Raw genomic sequence first — 16,240 nt, forward strand, 5'->3', positions numbered from 1 at the left:
AAAGTGAGCCGGTCATGGGGAAGGGATCGAACGCGGAGAACGATTGAGCGCCGGCTCTGCTTGCGCACCCGGTGGCCGGGTGGAGCAGGAACGAGAGGGGCTAGGCGATGCTCAAGGGACTGGCCCCTTTGGGGAGAGGATCGCCCGGCAGCGAGGCAAGAAAGACGAGGCTTCCCCCGGACTGCTAGGGCTGTTGTGAGCTGAGGGGGTGCTCCTCAAGTGGCAGTTGAGGGGCATTTACAGAGGCGCCTCTGCGCCCCTGACAAAAAAAAAGTGTTCTGCGACCGCTTACTTTGCGTAATGGACGAGCCGCCCCTGTTCATAGGGTCCCCATGGAGTGGATGGAGATGCATAGCCTCCATTACCATCTGTGGGTCCATGGATGCAGCTCCTTGGGAAAGACTGACGCTCCTTCAGAGGGAAGGATGGGTTTCTCTACTTGTAGATTCTGCACTGTACTGAAATGTTCTTAATGTCAGCCATGTTTAAAATGGAATGCAGAGATACAGAATGAGTGACGCCTGGCTCCACAACCGTCCAAGAAGAGAAAGAGAACATGGAGAACAAGCTGAACATGAGTCAAGAGTGCGAGGCAGCAGCTAAAAAGGCCAATGGGATTCTGGGCTGCTTCCAAAGATGTCCAGTGTCCAGATCGAGGGAAGAAGTCCTGGTGCCTCTCTACTCTGCTTTGGGCAGACCTCTTCACCTGGAATCACACTGTGTCCAATTCTGGGCTCCACTATTCAAAAGAGAGATTGACTCTAAGCTGGAAGAAGGGGTCCAGAGGAAAAGGGAGACTCCAAGGATCTAAGATCTGGAGACCTTGAAGAATCCCTATCAGGAGGTGGGTCTGTTGAGCCTCAGAAGAGAAGGTGGAAAGGAGGCATGAGAAAAGTCATGTCTCAATACGTCCCAAGGCAGTGTTTCTCAACCTGGGGGTCAGGACCCGGGGGGGGGGGTCATGAGAGGGTGTCAGAGGGGTCACCAAAAACCATCAGAAAACACAGTATTTTCTGTTAGTCATGGGGGTTCTGTGTGGGAAGTTTGGCCCAATTCTATTGTTGATGGGGCTCAGAATGCTCTTTGATTGTAGGTGAACTACAAATCCCAGCAACTACAACTCCCAAATATCAAGGCAGAAAAAAATGAAACTGGCTCCAGAACTGCCCAAGTGAGAAAGATCTGTGATCTAGAACAGGTGACATCTGGCTCCAGAACTGCCCAAGCGAGAAAGATCTGAGATCTAGAACAGGTGACAACTGGCTCCAGAACTGTCCAAGTGAGAAAGAGCAGAGATCTAGAACAGGTGACATCTGGCTCCAGAACTGTCCAAGTGAGAAAGAGCAGAGATCTAGAACAGGTGACATCTGGCTCCAGAACTGTCCAAGTGAGAAAGATCTGAAATCTAGAACAGGTGGCATCTGGCTCCAGAACTGTCCAAGTGAGAAAGATCTGAAATCTAGAACAGGTGACATCTGGCCCCAGAACTGTCCAAGTGAGAAAGATCAGAGATCTAGAACAGGTGGCATCTGGCTCCAGAACTGCCCAAGTGAGAAAGATCTGAAATCTAGAACAGGTGGCATCTGGCTCCAGAACTGCCCAAGTGAGAAAGAGCTGAAATCTAGAACAGGTGACATCTGGCTCCAGAACTGCCCAAGTGAGAAAGATGAGATCTAGAACAAGTGACATCTGCCTCCAGAACTGTCCAAGTGAGAAAGATCTGAAATCTAGAACAGGTGACATCTGGCTCCAGAACTGTCCAAGTGAGAAAGATCTGACATCTAGAACAGGTGACATCTGGCTCCAGAACTGTCCAAGTGAGAAAGAGCAGAGATCTAGAACAGGTGACATCTGGCTCCAGAACTGTCCAAGTGAGAAAGAGCAGAGATCTAGAACGGGTGACATCTGGCTCCAGAACTGTCCAAGTGAGAAAGATCTGAAATCTAGAACAGGTGGCATCTGGCTCCAGAACTGTCCAAGTGAGAAAGATCTGAAATTTAGAACAGGTGACATCTGGCTCCAGAAATGTCCAAGTGAGAAAGATCTGAAATCTAGAACAGGTGGCATCTGGCTCCAGAACTGCCCAAGTGAGAAAGATCTGAAATCTAGAACAGGTGACATCTGGCTCCAGAACTGCCCAAGTGAGAAAGATGAGATCTAGAACAAGTGACATCTGCCTCCAGAACTGTCCAAGTGAGAAAGATCTGAAATCTAGAACAGGTGACATCTGGCTCCAGAACTGTCCAAGTGAGAAAGATCTGACATCTAGAACAGGTGACATCTGGCTCCAGAACTGTCCAAGTGAGAAAGAGCAGAGATCTAGAACAGGTGACATCTGGCTCCAGAACTGTCCAAGTGAGAAAGAGCAGAGATCTAGAACGGGTGACATCTGGCTCCAGAACTGTCCAAGTGAGAAAGAGCAGAGATCTAGAACAGGTGACATCTGGCTCCAGAACTGTCCAAGTGAGAAAGAGCAGAGATCTAGAACGGGTGACATCTGGCTCCAGAACTGTCCAAGTGAGAAAGATCTGAAATCTAGAACAGGTGGCATCTGGCTCCAGAACTGTCCAAGTGAGAAAGATCTGAAATTTAGAACAGGTGACATCTGGCTCCAGAAATGTCCAAGTGAGAAAGATCTGAAATCTAGAACAGGTGACATCTGGCCCCAGAACTGTCCAAGTGAGAAAGATCAGAGATCTAGAACAGGTGGCATCTGGCTCCAGAACTGCCCAAGTGAGAAAGATCTGAAATCTAGAACAGGTGACATCTGGCTCCAGAACTGCCCAAGTGAGAAAGATGAGATCTAGAACAAGTGACATCTGCCTCCAGAACTGTCCAAGTGAGAAGGATCTGAAATCTAGAACAGGTGACATCTGGCTCCAGAACTGTCCAAGTGAGAAAGATCTGAGATCTAGAATAAGTGACATCTGCCTCCAGAACTGTCCAAGTGAGAAAGATCTGAAATCTAGAACAGGTGACATCTGGCTCCAGAACTGTCCAAGTGAGAAAGATCTTGGAGACTTCGTGAGGAACAAGCTGAACATCAGCCAAGAGTGCGATGCAGCAGAGAGGGTGTCAGAGGGGTCCCCAAAAACCATCAGAAAACGCAGATTTTCTGTTGGTCATGGGGGTCTCTGTGTGGGAAATTTGGCCCAATTCTATTGCTGGTGGGGTTCAGAATGCGATTTGATTGTAGGTAAACTATAAATACCAACAACTACAACTCCCAAATGTCAAGGTCTATTTTACCCAAACTCCACCAGTGTTCACATATCGGCATATGGAGTATTCATGCCCAGTGTGATCCAGATCTATCACTGTTTGAGTCCACAGTGCTCTCTGGATGCAGGTGAACTACAACTCCAAAACCCAAGCTCAATGCCCACCAAACCCTTCCAGTATTTTCTGCTGGTCATGGGTGTTCTGTGTGCCTAGTTTGGTTCAATTCCATCATCGGTGGAGTACAGAATGCTCTTTGTAAGTGACCTATAAATCCCAGCAACTACAACTCCCAGATGTCAAGGTCTATTTTCCCCAAACTCCACCAGTGTTCACAGTTGGGCATATTGAATATAGAATCATAGAATCAAAGAGTTGGAAGAGACCTCCTGGGCCATCCAGTCCAACCCCCTTCTGCCAAGAAGCAGGAACATTGCACTCAAATCTCCCCTGACAGATGGCCATCCAGCCTCTGTTTAAAAGCTTCCAAAGAAGGAGCCTCCACCACACTCCGGGGCAGAGAGTTCCACTGCTGAACGGCTCTCACAGTCAGGAAGTTCTTCCTCGTATTCAGATGGAATATCTGTGCTCAGTCTGGTCCAGATCTGTCATTGTTTGACCCCACAGTGCTCTCTGGAGGTAGGTGAACTACAACTCCAAAACTCAAGGTCGATGAAGAGGGAGACTCCAAGGATCCAAGGTCTGGAGACCTTGAAGAATCTCTATCAGGAGGTGGGTCTGTTGAGCCTGCAGAAGAGAAGCTTGAGAGGAGGCATGAGAGAAGCCATGTCTCAACATGCCATATGGAAGAGGGAGTGGGCTTCCTTTCTGCTGCCCTGGAGACTGGGACTCAATGGAGCCATGGGTTCAAATTGCAAGAAAGGAGATTCCAATGAAGTTGACAAGCTGGAATGTGTCCAGAGGAGGGCGACTAAAATGATCAAGGGTCTGGAGAACAAGCCCTATGAGGAGCGGCTTAAGGAGTTGGGCATGTTTAGCCTAAAGAAGAGAAGGCTGAGAGGAGATATGATAGCCATGTATAAATATGTGAGAGGAAGCCACAGGGAGGAGGAGGGAGCAAGCTGGTTTTCTGCTTCCTTGGAGACTAGGACGCAATGGAACAATGGCTTCAAACTACAAGAGAGGAGATTCCATCTGAACATGAGGAAGAACTTCCCGACTGTGAGAGCCGTTCAGCAGTGGAACTCTCTGCCTCGGAGGGAGTGTGGTGGAGGCTCCTTCTTTGGAAGCTTTTAAGCAGAGGCTGGATGGCCATTTGTCAGGGGTGATTTGAATGCAATATTCCTGCTTCTTGGCAGAATGGGGTTGGACTGGATGGCCCAGGAGGTCTCTTCCAACTCTTTGATTCTATGATTCTATGATTAAGAGGCGTTCAGCAGTGGAACTCTCTGCCTCAGAGTCCAATGGAAGCTCCTTCCTTGGAAGCATTTAAGCAGAGGCTGGATGGCCATCTGTCAGGGGTGTTTTTGATATCGAGCTCTTTTGGGGGGTTCTCCCAGTGAGGGGAGTCCCTAAGGACCTCGAATGGGGTCCTGACCTTGGTGAGCAGCCAGCGAACGCCAATCCAAAGAGCAAAATATTAAGAATTAATCCCACCAGAGGCTGAAGAGGTATCCAGTGACCGAAGCGTTTATTTCTGCGATTCAGCTGAAAAGGATGCGTTACAGGGATATTTCCTCTATAAGCATGCTGGGGTACAGTGATGCAGGCATATTTATACAATTTTTGAAAACCCAGAGTTCAACCCTCCTCTGATGTTCCCCGCTGTGATTGGGTGATGGGCAGACACCTGGGAAGCAGCCCTCCCGCCCCTGGCGCCTCTGTACCAATCAGGAAGCTCCAGTGGTCTGTAGGATCCAATGGGGAGACCTCTGTCACATGGTGGCGACAGCCAATCAGGAGAAATGGGGGCGGGATGAGGGAGCACAAAGGAATCTGGGAAAGGAATCTGCAGACAAAGGAATGCCATGTGCTCAGCGAAACAAAGGAAAAATGTCTCCAAATGTTTGGCAAACAAAGGCTTTCCTGTCCTTGATGAGTCTGGCAGGGAATTTGAATAGGCTAGATCAATATCGGACCACCCGGAGGGTCAACAATATCTGGGTGAATTAATCAGTCTCTTTTTCCGAAGCTCTGCTGACCCTTGTTCCTTCGCTGGCCATGCTCCGAGGGCTAGGGTTGGGGCCAGCAGTATTGTCCATGCAAAATGAGTCAATCAATGGGTGATTTGGGGGAAAGAGGCTTGGGCTCTGTCCCCAGGCAGTTCCTGGTCACGCTGGTTTTCTTGTGGGGCGAGGGTCAGGAGGTGAGGATACAGAGGAGTTCATAGGGGTTACATATTTCATATTCATAAACCATAGGCATCACCAGTATACAGGCATTCCATATATCACCACCCACCACCCATCCCAACCCCAATCCACAGTAATAAGAACATATTTTATTCATTTCATAAAAAGAGAGAGGAAAGAACTAGAAGTCCCAAAGTCTGGACGGAAGGGTTTTGGGTGCAGGGGCCAGTCCATGCATCAGGCTGGCCACCAGAAGATCAGTCCAAGGTCCGGGTTGGTCAACAGAAGATTGGCTCCTTCTAGGAACAGGAGCTGGAGCTGAAGGGGGAGCTGGGTTGGGTAGTAGCAGAGTCCATAGTCCAGTGCACAAGCCAGAGAGTTCACAAAGAGGAAACAGGAACCCAGTTATGTGTGCTGGGTCAGGAAGCAACAGAATCCATTGTCCGGCCCTTGGCGAACTATAAATACTTGGGGGGGGGGGTGCTTGGCATCAATTCCTCCCTTCGAGGCTGGAAAATGGTCATGCTCATTTTCCCAAGCCTCGACAATTCTTTAGCACCCAGGGCCTCTTTCTAGACAGATTAGATTGTATTTTGTTGATTATTTTGGGGCCCAACTTATGCAACAACAGCAGGGCCCAGCAGGGTGGGAGAGACCAGTGGCAGAGTGTCCTTTGGGTTGGAGTAATAAAGACTGAAGTAAGAAGGTGAAGGCAGTGGAGGCAGGGGATGATGGAGTCTGTGATGGCAGTCAGCATGGAGCACTCAGGGGTCCCGAGTGAGTCCCCAATGGAGAAGGATGGCACATGGAGGAATTCTCCCATCTGGCAGTGGTCCTCAGGCCTCCTGGGGGCGCTGGCTCCTCCCTTGGCACTTGGGGAAGGGAGAAGATGGGGCACAGCCTTGCTACTCCTTCTGGCGTGGCGCCTCCTGGTGACCGCAGACAGGTCCGGCTCTCCATCATCACAGGGACTCAGGGGTAGTGTCTAGGACAGTCAGAAAGAAGGTTTACAGCCCCCTCCCACCCACCCCCTTTCCCAGCCCAAGGGTAGTTAGTGGGGAAACAAAGGGAAAAACTTTCATACCTAGTGAGGGCATCAGTGGTCTCCTTTGGGCCACTCCTCTGCACAGCTTCTGGAACGGGCAGGGCCTCCTTCCTTCATGGCAGTTGCTGTGGGATCCTGGTTGCTCCTCCTGCGATGGCATTCCCCCGTGGGGGCTCAGATCAGCCTCTAGGAGGGGCTGTCTCTTCTGGGCGGCATGGGGTCTGGTCCTGCTCTCCTAGGATCTTCCTGTGCCATCTGGGTTCCACACAGGAAAGTCCACAGACCTCCCATTGTTCACCTCACCCAGGTAGTTGTCCTCAGCGGCAGGAGTGGATTATGGGTCCCACAGTTCGATCTGATGTCCGGTGGTCTCTTCACTGCGCAGAGGGGACCCCTGGACCTCGATGCCCCCCTCATATTTAAGGCAGTTAATGGGATAATTTAGACATACACATACATGTGCTCAGGGAAAGGGGAGGGAGGAAGGGCCAGGAGGAAAAAAAGCATCAGAGGGACTGCGTGTGTGTGTGAGAGAGAGACTTAACCATAGATGTGGGTGAAATGTCAGGAGGGAATGCTTCTGGAACATCCCTTCCTTAGGTTTTAGGAGAAGGAGGTAAGAGGGAGCAGCAGGATTCCTCTGGGAGATAGAGGAAAGAATTCACAGAATACTGGCTTCTTAGAAGATGGGAGGGGAGGGAGAAGAGAGAGAGAGAGAGAGAAGGGATGGGTTTCAGAGACATTTCACAAGCACATGGAACTCTTTGGTGAGGTCTGGTTCTTAGAGAGAAAAGGGGAAAGGCAGAGAGAGAGAGAGAGAGAGAGAGAGAGAGAGAAACCCAGAAAACTTTATTTGGCAAAAGGAAACAGGAACAGAAAAAGGTCCCCTCTTACACCTCCCTTTGCAAGAGGAGAAAGGGAGGAGGGGTTTGAGAGCAAAAAAAAAGGGGAGTTGGGGAGTAAAGAGAAAACAAAGGAAAGGCAGGGACATTGGTGACTGCCCCTGAAAAATGGGTTTTGTAGTTGCACAGAAGAGAAGGGGAGAAGAAGAGAGCTCTTGGGTCAGGGAAACCAGGAGAGAGAGAGAGACTTTTGCAAGGCAGCTGAGTCACATCAGTGGCAGGGTCTCTCCTGGTGAGGAGAAACACTGTTTATTATAAATAAACAGGCACTGAGGATTTAGCTTTAGTAAGAAAGGGATTTGTAGTAGCTTGGTGAAGAAGGGAATGAGCAATGCCTCTTTTTCCCATCTGAAGGAAGGAAAAGGTGGCGCAGGAGAAAGCAGGAGAGGAGGAGAGCAAAGAATTTCCCTAGCGCATTTCCTCAAGGAGCAGGGAAAAAATTAGAAGGGGCATATAAATGCAGACATATCATAATAGGGAATAGGGAAATGGAGGGGTTGGAAAGGGAAGGAAGGAGTCAGGGAGATTGGGTAAAGGGAAATGGGAAGGGGATGGTAGGGGAACAAGCAATTTTTTTCCAAAGGGTGGGGGTGAAAAAGGTCTGGAGGGGGTTTCTGGGAGAAGGGGGGGCCTTGTGGCCTTCCTTTTGCATGGTGAAAGTTGGGCACAAGCTCCTCCCTCCACCCCCTTCCGGCTTTGGTCAAAAAGCATGAAATATGAGCAATTTCTTCCCATTTTGCCCGTCCATGACAGTCTTCCGCGCTGCCATGTGGGGACCAGGAGGTTCCACCTTCCAAGGGCCTTAAGGGCCACTTGGGCATGCTATATTTGACCATCTTGGCCTGCGTCGACGAATCGTGACGCTTGCCTGTCCCAATTGGCCAAGAACTTATCTAAAGGTGTTTCTTTTGAGACAGGACGTTTGGGCTTGGGCCCACAAACACTCATTTCTAGCTCAGCCTCTGCCTACCTAGCAGTTAATGGGAAATGTCCTGCCAACCGCAGCAAAGACTTTCTCCAAGAGTCCCTTCCACTAGAACTGAGTGGCCAATGCCTGGCAACTTGCAGGCAAGGAGAAGGACGCTTCCCCTCCCAACAGAGTTCCAGGTATGCAAAACGCAAATTGGACTGCAGATATCCAAACCCAAATCGCCAGATCTTCCCAGACCTCACCCAGGAATTTGTTACCGAGCCCCGCAATCCCGACACCCAGTGGTCTTACTCCGAAGCTGAGCAAAGGGACCCAGGACCCCTCCCACCTGAGAAATCTTGGCCTGCCCGCGGTTGCTGTTACTTACCCCCCAGATGTCTTCCCCCTTCCGCGTCGGTCACTCCTCTTCCAGGAAGTCCTTGGATCCAGGCTTCCCTGGCACTCCTTTGTGCCGAAACCCCAGGTCAGAGCTTGGGAGGAAGTGGCTGCGGGAGAATTTGTAGTTTTGTCAAGAAGGAGAGTCCAAATTAAGAGAGGCGCCTCTTTTCCCAAGCCGTTCCTCCTTTGCTGCTGGCCCGAAGAATCAGACCAAGGTGCCTGCTTGAAAATTTGGGCTATAATTTAGTCTGGACCTCAAGCAGAGTCCCTTCGTGGTAAAGCCAAATGATATCGAGCTCTTTTGGGGGGTTCTCCCAGTGAGGGGAGTCCCTAAGGACCTCGAATGGGGTCCTGACCTTGGTGAGCAGCCAGCGAACGCCAATCCAAAGAGCAAAATATTAAGAATTAATCCCACCAGAGGCTGAAGAGGTATCCAGTGACCGAAGCGTTTATTTCTGCGATTCAGCTGAAAAGGATGCGTTACAGGGATATTTCCTCTATAAGCATGCTGGGGTACAGTGATGCAGGCATATTTATACAATTTTTGAAAACCCAGAGTTCAACCCTCCTCTGATGTTCCCCGCTGTGATTGGGTGATGGGCAGACACCTGGGAAGCAGCCCTCCCGCCCCTGGCGCCTCTGTACCAATCAGGAAGCTCCAGTGGTCTGTAGGATCCAATGGGGAGACCTCTGTCACATGGTGGCGACAGCCAATCAGGAGAAATGGGGGCGGGATGAGGGAGCACAAAGGAATCTGGGAAAGGAATCTGCAGACAAAGGAATGCCATGTGCTCAGCGAAACAAAGGAAAAATGTCTCCAAATGTTTGGCAAACAAAGGCTTTCCTGTCCTTGATGAGTCTGGCAGGGAATTTGAATAGGCTAGATCAATATCGGACCACCCGGAGGGTCAACAATATCTGGGTGAATTAATCAGTCTCTTTTTCCGAAGCTCTGCTGACCCTTGTTCCTTCGCTGGCCATGCTCCGAGGGCTAGGGTTGGGGCCAGCAGTATTGTCCATGCAAAATGAGTCAATCAATGGGTGATTTGGGGGAAAGAGGCTTGGGCTCTGTCCCCAGGCAGTTCCTGGTCACGCTGGTTTTCTTGTGGGGCGAGGGTCAGGAGGTGAGGATACAGAGGAGTTCATAGGGGTTACATATTTCATATTCATAAACCATAGGCATCACCAGTATACAGGCATTCCATATATCACCACCCACCACCCATCCCAACCCCAATCCACAGTAATAAGAACATATTTTATTCATTTCATAAAAAGAGAGAGGAAAGAACTAGAAGTCCCAAAGTCTGGACGGAAGGGTTTTGGGTGCAGGGGCCAGTCCATGCATCAGGCTGGCCACCAGAAGATCAGTCCAAGGTCCGGGTTGGTCAACAGAAGATTGGCTCCTTCTAGGAACAGGAGCTGGAGCTGAAGGGGGAGCTGGGTTGGGTAGTAGCAGAGTCCATAGTCCAGTGCACAAGCCAGAGAGTTCACAAAGAGGAAACAGGAACCCAGTTATGTGTGCTGGGTCAGGAAGCAACAGAATCCATTGTCCGGCCCTTGGCGAACTATAAATACTTGGGGGGGGGTGCTTGGCATCATTTTGATGGTGCTTTTCCTGCCTGGCAGAAGGGGGTTGGACTGGATGACCCATGGAGTCCCTTCCAACTCTATGAGTCTAGGATTCTATGATTTCTCTCTCTCTCTTTGCAAAAGACCCAACCCCCTTCTGCCAGTCAGGAAAAGCACCATCAAAACACCCCTGACAGATGGCCAGCCCTCCTGCAATAACAATAATTATGCTAATATGATAAGTCTGGGTGCCCCCCCCCCCCCACTTCCCCTCCAGGAGGGCAGACTGAATGCAGGCTGGGCCATTGGGGTTGCATTGCAAAGGAAGGAAAGGGATCCCCAGGAGCAACTCACCTCCACTCAATGCAACGTGTCTCTCTCCTCCTGGGAAGGAAAAGAGGAAGGAAACAAAGTAAACAAGCTGTCCTTCTGCTCCAAAGAGGCCACAGAGAGAGAGAGCAGCCCACACTTCCGGCTCCTGCTCGACAGTCCCTCTCTGAAGCTGACAAAAACAAGTCATGCCAGACTAATCTGATCTCTTTTTTTCGATAGAGTTACAAGCTGGGTAGATGCAGGGAATGATGTGGATGGAGCGTACCTGGATTTCAGGAAGGCCTTCTTTGACAAGGTCCCCCATGACCTTCTGGCAAGGAAACTGGTCCAATGTGGGTGAGGCAAAACTACGGTGAGGTGGATCAGGAATTGGTTAAGTGGATGAACACAGAGAGTGCTCACTAATGCTTCCTCTTCATCTTGGAAAGAAGTGACAAGTGGAGTGCCACAAGCAGGGTTCCGTCCTGGGCCCGGTCCTGTTCAACATCTTTATTAATGACTTAGATGAAGAGTTAGAAGGCATGATCATCAAGTTTGCAGACGACACCAAATTGGGAGGGAGAGCCAATAGTCCAGAGGACAGGAGCAGGATTCAGAGGGATCTTGACAGATTAGAGAGATGATGTGGTGGCCATAAGGAGAAATAAAATAATCATAATTTTAAATGAAAATTATGAGCAGTAAGGCTTACCTGTCCGTTCTTGAGGCTGGGAAGCAAAGATTTTGGTGGAAGAGAAATTTAACAGATGACTTAGAAAACTTTCAGGCTGGCTCTATCTTAAGTCAATATTTGAAGAAGCCAAGGCTAAAGGCTGAAGGCTGAGGTAGGAAACTTGGCTCATGAGTTAAATCGATATTATTGATCCGAAAACTAACATCTAAAGGTCACGTAGTAGTAGTGCCACCTCCTGTCTGGTTGATGAAAATAGCAGGTAATTTCACACACCTTTTAAAATGATCAACTGAGGAAAATAATGTATTGTGAAAGTAATCACAGAAGAATTAATGGGGAGGCTGCTTTTGAATAAGTTTTATGTTAAAGATACATATATGAAGACATATGTATAAAGAGATATATATGAAGTTATGATTCATTCTAAAGATTACGTAATTCGTCTGGGAATGTGGCTGATCAGCTGACAAAAAGGGGAGCAGTGGAAATTATCGTATCTTGCCAACAATTGTTCTTGGCTACGGTTCCTCGAGGACAAATTGATATTGATTAGATTGTGTAAATGTCAAGACCCATATGCGCATGTGTAAACCTGTGAATTTATGCTATAAATGCTGGAGCAAATCTGACTTCCAACTGGTGTCAGATATTGTTTTCTGGACACCCTATCAAGCTTGATAGAATTAAAAAAGCTGGAATCAGTTGCTGTCTCCTTTCTCTTCCTTCCTGATTGTGCTCTAAATGTTCTCGGGTAACGAATCTTCCGCAACAATGATGGGCCGAAACTAACAAAATGAAGTTCAACAGTGACAAATGCAAGATACTCCACTTTGGCAGGAGAAACGAAATGCAAAGATACAGAATGGGGGAGAATGCCTGGTTCGAGAGCAGTATGTGTGAAAAAGATCTTGGAGTTCTCGTGGACAACAAGTTAAACATGAGCCAGGAATGTGATGTGGCGGCAAAAAAAGCCAATGGGATTTTGGCCTGCATCAATAGGAGCACAGTGTCTAGATCTAGGGAAGTCATGCTACCCCTCTATTCTGTTTTGGTTAGACCACACCTGGAATCTTCTGGCTTTAGGCCGGGACATGGAACTGAGACAGCCTTGGTCGCCTTGGTAGATGATCTACGCAGGGAGCTAGACAGGGGGAGTGTGTCCCTGTTAGTTCTGCTGGACCTCTCAGCGGCCTTCGATACCGTCGATCACGGTATCCTTCTGGGGCGCCTCATGGACATGGGGCTCGGGGGCACTGCATTGCAGTGGCTCCGATCCTTCCTTGAGGGAAGGACCCAGAAGGTGTTATTGGGTGACACCTGTTCGGCTCCGCAACCGTTGCTGCGTGGGGTCCCACAGGGTTCAATCCTGTCCCCGATGTTATTTAACATCTACATGAAGCCGCTGGGAGAGATCATTCGGAGTTTCGGACTAAGATGTTACCTCTATGCAGATGACGTCCAAATCTGTCACTCCTTCTCACCTGTCACCAAGGAGGCTGTCCAGACCTTGAACCGGTGTTTAGCTGCTGTATCAGATTGGATGAGAGCTAACAAATTGAAATTGAATCCAGACAAGACAGAGGTCCTACTGGTCAATCGTAAGGCCGAACAGAGTATAGGGTTACAGCCTGTGTTAGACGGGGTTCCACTCCCCCTGAAGACGCAGGTTCGCAGCTTGGGAGTGATCCTGGACTCATTGCTGAGCCTGGAACCCCAGGTCTCAGCAGTGGCTGGGAGAGCTTTTGCACAATTAAAACTTGTGCGCCAGCTGCGCCCATACCTTGGGAAGTCCGATCTGGCCACAGTGGTCCACACTCTTGTCACATTCGGTTGGATTACTGCAACGCACTCTACGTGGGGTTGCCTTTGAAGACTGCTCGGAAACTCCAACTAGTCCAGCGAGAAGCAGCCAGGTTGCTCACCGGAGCGGCGTACAGGGAGCATACCACCCCCTTGTTGCGTCAGCTCCACTGGCTGCCGATCCAATTCCGAGCACAATTCAAAGTGCTGGTCTTGACCTACAAAACCCTATACGGTTCCGGCCCAGTGTATTTGTCCGAACGGATCTCCCTCTACATCCCACCTCGAAGTTTAAGATCCTCTGGGGAGGCCCTGCTCTCGACCCCGCCACTGTCACAAGTGAGGCTGGTGGGGACGAGGAGCAGGGCCTTCTCAGTGGTGGCCCCCCACCTGTGGAACTCACTCCCCGGGGAGATTAGATCGGCGACTTCCCTTCTGGCGTTTAGGAAAAAACTGAAGACCTGGGTGTGGGACCAAGCCTTTGGTCATTCTGACAACTAATTTAAGGATCTGACGATAGACAAGGACAAATGGAATGGAATGGATATATGGACTCTGAACCCTGAACATGAGATTGTTTTATTATTTTATTATGTATTGATGTTTTAATTTAACTGTTGATTGTTTTGGTATTTTGTATTGTTTGTCAATTGATTTGGGCATCTAATTGTGCCTCCTCCTGTAAGCCGCCCTGAGTCCCCCCCGGGGTGAGAAGGGCGGGGTATAAGTAAGTGAAATAAATAAATAAATATTGTGTCCAATTCTGGGCACCACAATTCAAGAGAGATATTGACAAGCTGGAATGTGTCCAGAGGAGGGCGACTCAAATGATAAAAGGTCTGGAGAACAAGCCCTATGAGGAGCGGCTTAAGGAGCTGGACATGTTTAGCCTGAAGAAGAGAAGGCTGAGAGGAGATATGATAGCCATGTATAAATATGTGAGAGGAAGCCACAGGGAGGAGGAGGGAGCAAGCTTCCTTTCTGCTTCCCTGGAGACTAGGACGCAATGGAGGAATGGCTTCAAACTACAAGAGAGGAGATTCCATCTGAACATGAGGAAGAACTTCCTGACTGTGAGAGCCGTTCAGCAGTGGAACTCTCTGCCCCGGAGTGTGGTGGAGGCTCCTTCCTTGGAAGCTTTTAAACAGAGGCTGGATGGCCATCTGTCAGGGGTACTTTGAATGCAATATTCCTGCTTCTTGGCAGGGGGTTGGACTGGATGGCCCATGAGGTCTCTTCCAACTCTTTGATTCTATGATTGTTTGTTGACTTCAGCAATAATAAAGAACTTTGTTAAACTTTTAAGTTTCTAAAGACTCTCTAGAGGAAAATCCTTAGGGCCTCTCACTTGAGGCACCCCGGCTTCCCGCTGGGCAAAAGAGCACGTCCTGTTCCAAAGCCAATTGTTATAGGCTCAGCGCGTGACAGCACAATATATATATATATAGAGAGAGAGAGAGAGAGAGAGAGAGAGAATTGTTTGTGTGCGTTATTTTGTTTATATTCTCGAGTAAAAGTTTATTTTAAAAATAACTAAGAAATCTGCCAATAGAGCTGTGCTGGAGGACAGAGTTTACTTCTCTAGGCATTTCTAGGTCACTCAGCATGAGTCTATGGTCAATGAAATTCCTAAAGGAATTAGGAATTTTAGTGTTTCAAAAGAAGTTATAAGTTTGCAAATAGCATTTTTAATTATATCTTTTCCAACTTACATGGTGTTGCACCTCAGCTAGAGTTCACCTTGCTCAAGCACTCACCTGGAAGCCAAGCGTAGTAATAAACAGTTTATTGATAAAACACACACAGTAAAAGAGTAAAAAAATCCAAATATGTAAAGACAGAAGGAGTCCCAAAAACCAGAGATAAATCTCCAATGCAAGGGTTAAAGTATGAGCATTAATCCAAGGTGAATGGAACAAACATGAGCTTGATTATTCCAAGAGACAAGGAATAAAACATGAGCTTGAGTAGTCCAAGAAACAAAGAACAAAACATGAGCTTGAGTCAATGGTAAAATCCCCAAGACTGGTAGCAAAACTTGACTAAGATTTTGGCTTGGCTAAGATAGGACCAGGAACAAGGCAGGAGCTTCTTGCTCTATTTGCTATGTTACTTGATCTGAGACCAGAGAGCTATTCTTTCCCTAATTAAGGACAGCAATGCATGAAAGCATTTTGTTGGCCTTGGGGAATCTCCCTTGGCCGCCCTTTCCCATGGCTTGGCTTGCACCTGGAATTCTTCCCCCTGCAGGAGCAGCCTTGATTCTCTGTTCAACCCCCCTTCCTTGGATGAGCTCATGTCCTCCTCCCTTCTCTGCCTGTCAGCTTCTAAAATAGTTTCGTTTTCACACAGAGAATCAACCAAGTCCCCCTCGGTTCTCCCAATGGTCTCTGCCTCCCTTTCACATAGCTTGGCTTGCACATGGAATTCTTCCCCCTGCAGGAGCAGCCTTGATTCTCTGTTCAACCCCCCTTCCTCCCTTCTCTGCCTGTCAGCTTCTAAAACAGTTCCATTTTCACACAGAGAATCAACCCAATACTCCTCCGTTCTCCCAACCGGCAAATCATCATCCTGTTCCAACATCCCATCTGTCTGAGCACCTCCAGAAGCACCAGACCCTGCACCTTCAAACCCCTCATCACCATCCTCAGCTGGTCCTGTACCACTAAAACCAGTTTAGCCTTGAGTGCCTGAACATTGTGAATGAACACCAGAGAAACTACATGGAAAGAGGCACAACTTGGATGTATAAATGAAGAGAATTTTGAAAGATGTGCAAGAACACATGTGCATCTGCTCACCCATCACATCTTTCTATGGCCTGGTCAACTTTAGAAGAGGGACTGTGTATGTGAGCATCAAATGAATGATTTGTGTGAATGAGGCGTCTTGAAATGTTATGTATGATTATTAAATAAATTTTACCTAAGAGTAATGAAAACACAGATTTAGTCCCTTCTGAGCTCTTATTTTAGTGTTCCTAAAGTTGAGACAATGGGTTGCTTGGGATAATTTAAAAAGAACCAGTTACCAGGCAAAGGCCTCTTTTGGTAATGCAACTCCAACTATTATGAT

At 48.5% G+C, this 16,240-nt stretch overlaps 1 protein-coding gene across 2 annotated transcripts in view; it reads right to left on the bottom strand.

Moving 5' to 3' along the window:
- LOC132766270 (zinc finger protein 345-like) overlaps nucleotides 1–16,240 on the bottom strand; it is a 73,055-nt gene that overhangs the window by 12,126 nt on the left and 44,689 nt on the right. Inside the window, exon 1 of one of the 2 annotated variants that reach the window (XM_060760655.2) lies at nucleotides 10,714–10,939. The exons of the other annotated variant lie outside the window; for it this stretch is intronic. The gene's annotated coding sequence lies outside the window, so the exon portion shown is untranslated. Of the gene's footprint in view, nucleotides 1–10,713; nucleotides 10,940–16,240 lie in introns of those variants that run through there. 2 annotated transcript variants of the gene reach the window in all.

This window comes from Anolis sagrei, chromosome 2 (genome assembly GCF_037176765.1).
Source record: "Anolis sagrei isolate rAnoSag1 chromosome 2, rAnoSag1.mat, whole genome shotgun sequence".
Classification (NCBI taxonomy): Eukaryota; Metazoa; Chordata; class Lepidosauria; order Squamata; family Dactyloidae; genus Anolis; species Anolis sagrei.